Genomic DNA, 8,586 nt, shown 5'->3' with positions numbered 1-8,586 from the left:
GGTAGCGTGGCCGAGCGGTCTAAGGCGCTGGTTTTAGGCACCAGTCATTTCGATGGCGTGGGTTCGAATCCCACCGTTGCCACTATATTTTGAAAACTGTTTGGAAACAAAATTTATTGTATATAATCCAGAAATTAAATTATGTACTTTAAAAAAATAAAAAAGGAATTAGATTATCCCAAACTGTTTGTTTTTGTTTGGTGTCATACATGTTGGTATATTATTTATTAGTGATGTACCTTGCGTCTGACTCTTTTATCTCTTCTTGGTTATTGATTTATCAAAGAAATATTTTGATTTTTGTTCTGTAAAATAAGTGGTTATGTGAGAAGTTATCATCTATAGGGTATTTCGTAGTACTATACTACTTATACTTAATTTGCTTGATCTTCCCTTCCCCCCCTTTAAACTCTCACTTACTGTCCTTTTCTCTTCTCAAGATTTAGCTTCCTTTGTTTCAATTTTACTGTGTCACAATATCAACATAAACATTGCAACATGCGTAACAATGAAACAATGAAACAATGATGTTCTACCTTGCACATCATGTTGATATTGTGACACAGTAAAATTGAAACATTGCAACATGACATAACAGTGAAACCAGAATGGAATCATTTGTCCATGTGCACATCAAGGTAGCGTGGCCGAGCGGTCTAAGGCGCTGGTTTAAGGCACCAGTCATTTCGATGGCGTGGGTTCGAATCCCACCGCTGCCATAACATTTTGAATGTCAATGTTTGTTTTGATGTAATTAGATTTGTTTACAAACAGTCTTTTTGCTCTCATGGCCATGGTTTTCTGAATTTTTGTTTTGAAAAGAAATATAATTTGAGAAGGAATGGTAACCATCAAGTAAAAACAATTGTACTGAATAATGGACATACAATACAATGGACATGCTGGATGAGGAAAATGAAGCACAATTTAGAAATAAAGCTCGATGCAAACTTTGAGTGCACAACAAACATTTATATCCTGAAGTAAAACTATCTGCAAACAGATCGAATTGACGGATCTAACAATGCAATTTGACCCATGATATATAGTTTTAACAAAATCAATAATATGATTATACAGGAAATATCGTGTTATTGATTAAAAAGGACTCATCCTAATATGTACAGAGAGGGAAAAGGTTCCAACTTCCATCTTCCTTGGATTTACCGTTCAAGACGAATAGTTCCACATCGCCTGAAGAGTGAAATATAAACTCCTTCAAATTGTCAAGCTCCGGGGTCAGGATGTTTCAGACAGATAGATGGAGTACATTTTAGTCGACCCCTCATCTCAATTTTGAAGAAGGTTCGTTGCTTGTTCTTCGTACTGTGTCGTATTGATTATTAGCTCCTTCTAAAATATTCCCTTTTAATCCTGCGTTGCGTCTAACCATGCTTTCAATAATAATGATAACATTCTAGTGATATAATTTACTGCGGAAAAAAAAATATTCTGTGGCATTTTAATGATAAAGGTGGGGTAGGCAGGAGCAGATATGGGATTCTGGTCTGAGGGGTAGGGGCAAGAGGCGACGCAACGCCACGTGGTTTTCGACAAGCAAAATTATTATCACAAATTTCGTTGTTTCAAATTTTCAATTCCATTTTGCATCTAAATTTGAAAATGGAGCATTTTTTCTTGCGTGTACTGGTTTTGTTATGTCAGTCTATAGAAAATGTTATAAAGTACCAATTTTCCTGGTAGAGTCGGATTTCGACCATAATCTGATCAATATCATATTGTGAGAACATAATATATAAAAATGCACTGATATCAAAAGTTAGAGTGCATGATACATCACAGAGTCAGATTCTCATGAGGTTTGATCAATCGACCAATTTGGCGCCTCTCGTGTCGTTCATCACTAAAGGTCAATAGGGCACTCTCATCCGACCACGGTCCCCTGGTCGTCGGTGGTCAATGATCTCCTAGTCGAATCACCGTACGGGTTAAAATTTGATGTCATTGATTTAAGGTGAACAAGTACCCTGATTATACAATGAGAGATAGTGGCGTAACATGAATCCGGATCTTGAGGGGGGGGGGCACCTGGAATCGTGGGGGTAGGGGCACCGGTCATACTCGTTTAAATAGGCCCCTTGATGAGGGGGGAGGTAGGGGTCTATCATTTACGTTCATATTCCATTACTCTTTCTTTTATCTACCTCTCTCTCTCTCTCTCTCTCTCTCTCTATCTCTCTTCGAGGAGGCGCGATAGCTCAGTGGATAGAGCAGTGGTCTCGCAATCCGGTGACCCGGGTTCGAAACCAAGGCGATGCGCTAGTGCCCTTTGGTAAGGCATTGATCCTCACTACCAGGTCCCTCGGAGAGGACCTAAAGCCGTCGGCCGTCTGGTTGCCTACTTACAAGCAGTTATGCTTTCTTAGCAGTCAGGTAAAAATAACCATCACTAACTATCACTTCTCTCTCTCTCTCTCTCTCTCTCTCCTTCTTTCTCTTAATGTCTCTTCCTCACACTTTCTCTTATATCCTCCGTGAAAACTATATATCCCATCCTCACTCCGCGCTCTCTCTCTCTCTCTCTCTCTCTCTCACCCTCTCTCCCTCTTCAGATCTATTTGAATTGCAAATGACCTGTATATGTCACATTCAACAGAAGATCGTTTAACCATCTAACAATCGCCTAATTGCTCGTTAAGAATCGTACTTAGACGGAAACTGTGTTGTGCATGTCAAAAACAAGGCCTTAATGGGAACATAAATCACATGATGACCTTTATCTTGAGATAACCCATTTCAAAATGGGACTCAAATGGCATCCACTTCTTAAAATGCCCGGATTGATGGTCCCCTGGCGCTGATGTACCTCCACGACCTGATTACATGAGTATCGTGTGAATATAGAGTTTAGGGGATTAAAGGGGAAGTCCACCCGGATTGTCATCTTGGTTTGAATAAAATCAGAGAAATGACAGAAACCAATTCGTGAAAGTTTGAGCAATATCCGATTAAAATAGGAAAGCTATGAATTTTTGAAGTTGTCATCAGTGAAACATAATTTGGCGATACCGTGACGTATTTTGGAAGCTCCTCTCAAATTTGCTCTGTACAGAAATATCACAAAGTTTCGTTATTTTAAATATCAATAACGGAATAAACTTGTTTTATACAGGGGTCTTTAAAAAAAAAAATTGAAATAATTATAATTACTTAGGGTGAATATAATTATGTTTGGAAATTTAGTTTTTGAAGATTGTTAGTACAGTGCAAATGGGAGAAGACCTCGCAAAATACGTCACAGAGTATACAATTTGTGTTTGATTGATCGCACCTTCAACAATTCATAACATTCTTATTTTTAATTTAAAAAATTGCTCAAACTTTCACTGACCTGTTTATCTCATTTTTCTGCTTCTATTTAAACCAACTTAATGTGAGGGTGGACTTCTCCTGAAAGGGATTGGGTAACTTTGTCTCAGATTCTGAAACAAAATCCTGGAGTTAGCTCATGCTGCAATGATAATCATAAACCTTTAGGTCAGTCAGGAACCCCATGACGTTTACAAGCCGATCTACTGTGTGATTATCAAGATATTTATGATTGAAAATCGAAATCAAATTTTGCGTTTTCCTAACAGTTTTCATAACACTACAGTCTACTGGGAAAACGAGTATGGTAAAACCGGTCACTCAAAGATTTTTATCTTTTGAGGCACTTCCTGATTACTTTGAAGCGCAATATTACACCTTATCACAGACACTTACATGTATAACACGCAGGGCCGTGCATCTCAGATTTAACATTGTTAAACGATGCCTTTAAAGAGGCGACATAGCTCTTTAGGGAAATATACCTTTTGGCATTTGCATTAGGAAAACGTAATCACACTCATTGGAATGATCGACCACTACGGGAAGCAAAGTGTACTGAAAATCGACAGAAAAGCCCGAAGACGCCATCTGGATGCTTATTTTTCTTCAACAACTATATCCGTTTAATGGTTTTCCTTTTATCGTTAGTTGTTATAAATAAATTTCATGAAGCATTGTTTAGTTTCCTATCAAGATCGAGCGCTCTTGGTGTTAATTCACTCCCCCAGGGTCAGCACAAAATAGTTATCCGACATGATTGTGCTATGGCACCAATTATTGCTCCAGGTTTTACTTCGACAAAGATATAAGGCTAGAGTGGGGGTTTTCATAGGATTTCAATTTAGGTTTAGCGTTTGGGTTAGGGTTAAATACAATATTTGGTCCGGTGCTGGAGCCGTGCATTTGATAATTGTAGGAAATTTATTGCGGAGCTATTGTTGATGGAACATATTGGATAAGCCTACAAACCGATAGAATCTGTTTAAATTTAAAAAATGTATAAATATACTAAATCTAGAGTACATACACTGGCGTCAAATGGGTGTCATACTGTCATATGATCACTCTTAGCAAGTCAATAGGCTATCTTTGATTGTTTGCCTGCATATATGTGACAACATTTTACAGTCTGTTTGTGAAATTAAAGCTTCTAAGATTTTTCCTATCAATAATGACATGTTGAAACTTTTAGTGTTAAAGATGAAGTTGAGTTCTGGTCATGCGATTGCATTGTGAAAGAAACGGTGTGGAATCGACAAGAAAGGTTGGTCATCTAGCATATAAGAATGTGTATTGCAAGGTTCTGGAATCATCAAAATGATAAGAAATTTGGCCAAGTCTTGGTAAAGTTACAAACACTGTACACAGAAAGATGTATATGGGACTACACGAACACGTGGCGTAAAAATCCTACCCTGGATTGTTACGATGTTACATGACATATTTAGAATATGAAGGCATTTGAAGAGCTATGCTTTTCAGGGAACATGTCTTATCTGATGTTCTTCCACACTTGCATAATAAGAATGATAACGCTCACAAATTATTGTCCACCTCTTCCCAGAACTCAACTTTCTCTTTAAACTTTGTAGTACAAAATAAAGATCAGAGGGATCTTTTTTTTCGTACCGGGAGCGGACTCATCACCTTTCTCGATCCATTTAACTTGTTGGGAAATTAAGCTAATGTGTCTGTGCCTGTGGCTGTGAGCACTGTGAATATTTGGCGAGTCAATTACCCGTATACTAAATGAAAAAGGTATCATCAATCGTGTAGTAAAGCTCCTGCAAATGTCAAAGAGCCTATAACCATTTCATGGTGTGCCATTTCTGCTTCAAAAATATTTAAAATGTGTAACATTTTAAGAACATATTATTTGAATGACAGATTTCTGTAAATTTTGTTAAATAAAACTTCATAACAAATTGAGTTCAAGCAGAGTTTCCACCACCAAAAAAAGAGATTATTCAAAGTTATGATTGCAAAAACGTGTTGTCACCATACTTCTGTGACCAGGGGGTCTCAATATTTCAGGAATTCCAAATTTTTATTTTTGTTTTGTTTTGTTGATATTTTGATTCGATCTCTTGTTGTCCTAAATTTGTGATAAAAACTGTTTCATTGAAAAGAGCAGAGCATAGTCACATATTCAATAACCTCATAAACTGAAATTATCTGTAATTCAGAGAAAATATCACAGAACGTGGAAAAAGAAGTTTGTAACAAATTCTCTAAAGGAATTGTATTAAATGACAGTTAATTTCACAAGATACAAGAAAGTGTGTTACCGGAAACTACTATCTATAATCAAGGAGAATAGAACACGTAATCATGGTATAAAATGGCAAATTTTGTCTTTTGGATTTGTATTATAAGTCTCTGAATAATAGCTGAAACCAGCTGACAGAGAAACACCTCGTGAACGAGGTTTACATGTATTTATGTAAGTATCATGATGTATTGAAATGAATCTACTTTGTCAATTATGTATTCCTTCCAATTATTCATGGTGTTACATATCTGACAGAATTATTCCTAGCAGTACCCTTTGTTATACACCAACATGTCAGACAAAATGTCAGACGTGATTAAACTTTAATACTAGAATACTCTAGAGTTTGACTAAAGATGTCTTTCCTGATAGCATGATTCTAGCCAGAGATTGATTACGCAATTTCTATCTAGGTTTCAAGAGCAGGCGACGTTGTTTTTTTCAAATGTAACCCAGTTTTCTTTTCTTCTTTTATAAAGATAACACGGATCGGGTTTTCCCGCTCAGCTGGTAAACTAGATCATGTCATGGAAGAGGAAATATTGTTCGATGTGATAACGATACGGGCACAATATCGCTTGTGGGGGAAGGGGGGGGGGGGGTCTATTGCCCTAATATCAACTTTGATGTAGGCCTATTTACAATTTATAGTGGGCGAGCGAAGCGAGCGAGTAAAATATACTGACACTTTCTGCGAAAATCTTGTCATAAAATATGTTAAATGAAGAAAAATTAGCAAATACATTGCTACTCGAATGCGAGGTGACGGTTGCTTGAATAATGTTAAATCCAAAAATTTCGAGGGGCCGCAGCTAGGTTCACAGGCCCCTCGTCCGTCTCCCCGTAAGCCTGTGTTTACAGTAAGTTTTAAAAATATGACTTTATGTTGCTAAGTTTCTCTTTTTATAGGCATAACAATTGATTTTCATTTTCATGAAGGGGAATTCACTAAGGTAACCATGAAGGATGCATACATTTGAAATTGGGTTAATTATCAGCGTGGAACCAACGATGACGTGCGTGTGTGAGTGCGTGTGTGTCTTTGTGAAAACTGTGTAAAAACTCAAATGTTATGCTTTTGATGGAAATATGTTCATGTTTATTCAGGGCCCCATGGAAGACCTCTACCTATCGGTGAATGGGCTACCCTGACAAAAGATTAGAAATAAATAAATAAATAAATAGATAAAACATGGAGGTCATTTGGGAAAATTTGATTATTTAATACATAAGAAAGGTCATATATTGTGAGGTTTGGAAATCATCCACGAAGAAGAAAAAAACAAATCAATTTTTTCTGAAAGTAGCATACACTGCAAACAGAAATGTGTATAATGGACTACACACAGTCATGTGTCGTGAAAGTTTTGTTCAAACACTTCAAGTATTTCCTGCCTTATTTCGAATATGAGAGCATTAGAAGTGAAATAGTTTTTCAGGGGACATGCATTCTTTCAAAATGACATAAAGGCAATCAGAAGGCTTGGGATTTTTTCTACTGACTTAAACGTACGGATTGTAGATGATGCAATTGACACCAAACTTATGTCACACATCGCCATGATGGAGTGCTGAGACAGGTTTTAATGACGTCATTGACGAGGTCAAGACACTATTCTTGGAGAGAATCCAGCCAACCTCCTCTTCCAGTTAACCAAGGATCATGTGTTTAAGAATGTCTCACTTCTGCTGATTCCTTTCTCATCATGATGGATCATGGACGCAGGAGTAGAGGGGATAATGGAGGGTGTGCTTGAAGTGCTTGAAAGGGTGCTACAGGGGTGCAGGGTGATGACTGGCACGCCCCCCTCTCCTTGAGGCTTTTGAAGGGGTGCCGTAGGGGCAGGCGCGTACGCAGGATTTTTTCAAGGGGGGGGGGGGTTAACATTTATAAAACGAGCCGAAAATTTCGCAACGACTCAGCCAGCCGCTGAATAAGCGGGGGGGGGGGGGGGGGGGGGGGGGGGGGGGGGGAGGGTAAGAGGACACTTTTTTTTTTGGTCTCGAAATTTGAAAATTTGACATTTGGCTCCGTTGGGGGGGGGGGGGGGTAAGGTTACCCTTTTAGGTCAGCCATGGGAATAATTTTTTTTGTTTTTTGTTTTTTAATAATTAAAAAAAACAAAAAAAATCCAAAAGGAGGGGGGTTTAGGGGGGTTACGGGGGGGGGGGGTTTAACCCCCCCCCCCCCTGTGTACGCGCCTGCGTAGGGGTGCTGCAGGGGTGCAGGGTGATGACTGCCACCCCTCCTACTTGAGGTGCTTGAAGGGGTGCTGCACGGGGGTGTTTCAGGAGTTTGCAAGGGTGCTGGGTCTTTATTTTTAAAGTAAGAATTCTTTACACTTTGTTTGAATTGAGTCTGATTAAAAGTTCTCACCTCTTTTGATTCCTTCCTTATCATAAGGTTTCATGGACGTATAGGTGCTGGTGTAAAGGATGGTGTGATTGGGGTCCTTAAAGGAGTGCTACAACAAAGGTGCTGGGCGATGAACCCCGTTCTCCGAGCGCTGGATATATAGAAATGTTTTGCAATCTGTTTTATTCAGTCTGAATTCTACATTCCGAATTCCTCCTCCCGATATTTCGTAAAATTATCTTCTCTCTGTTTCACCTCAACCTTTTTTCTCTGATTACCACACCGTTTCTCGTCTCTCCCGCTTGCATTAATGAATTTCACTTCTCGCATGTAAAGTGGCTCGGATTTATTTCCTTTTTGCTCATTAAATCATAACCATGTTCAGGTAATCTTGACAGACACATGCACCGTAATATATAGAATTCGTTGCACAGTTTGCTGAACCCGCTTTTTACATGCTTGTACTTTTTGGCATCCACTCAATGCCCATAGCCCATTTTGTTCACCATTAGACACTATGTGAGCCTCTTCTTTCATATTCAGAGAATAGTAACATGGTATTTTATCATTCCACACGGGTTCACTGCCCATCCACACCCTTTTAGAAATGCGCCATCCCCTCTCG

The 8,586-nt window shown here is 38.6% G+C and overlaps 2 non-coding genes across 2 annotated transcripts; both read left to right on the top strand.

Moving 5' to 3' along the window:
* TRNAL-UAG lies at positions 1 to 82 on the top strand. The gene has a single exon. It is a non-coding gene; the product is annotated as a tRNA-Leu (tRNA).
* Positions 83 to 637: 555 nt separating this feature from the next.
* TRNAL-AAG lies at positions 638 to 719 on the top strand. Its single transcript has one exon. It is a non-coding gene; the product is annotated as a tRNA-Leu (tRNA).
* The last annotated feature ends 7,867 nt before the right edge of the window (positions 720 to 8,586 follow it).

This window comes from Strongylocentrotus purpuratus, unplaced genomic scaffold (assembly GCF_000002235.5).
Source record: "Strongylocentrotus purpuratus isolate Spur 01 unplaced genomic scaffold, Spur_5.0 spur5_scaffold_15, whole genome shotgun sequence".
NCBI classification, from domain to species: Eukaryota; Metazoa; Echinodermata; class Echinoidea; order Camarodonta; family Strongylocentrotidae; genus Strongylocentrotus; species Strongylocentrotus purpuratus.
This window is presented reverse-complemented; position numbering and strand designations above follow the sequence as displayed.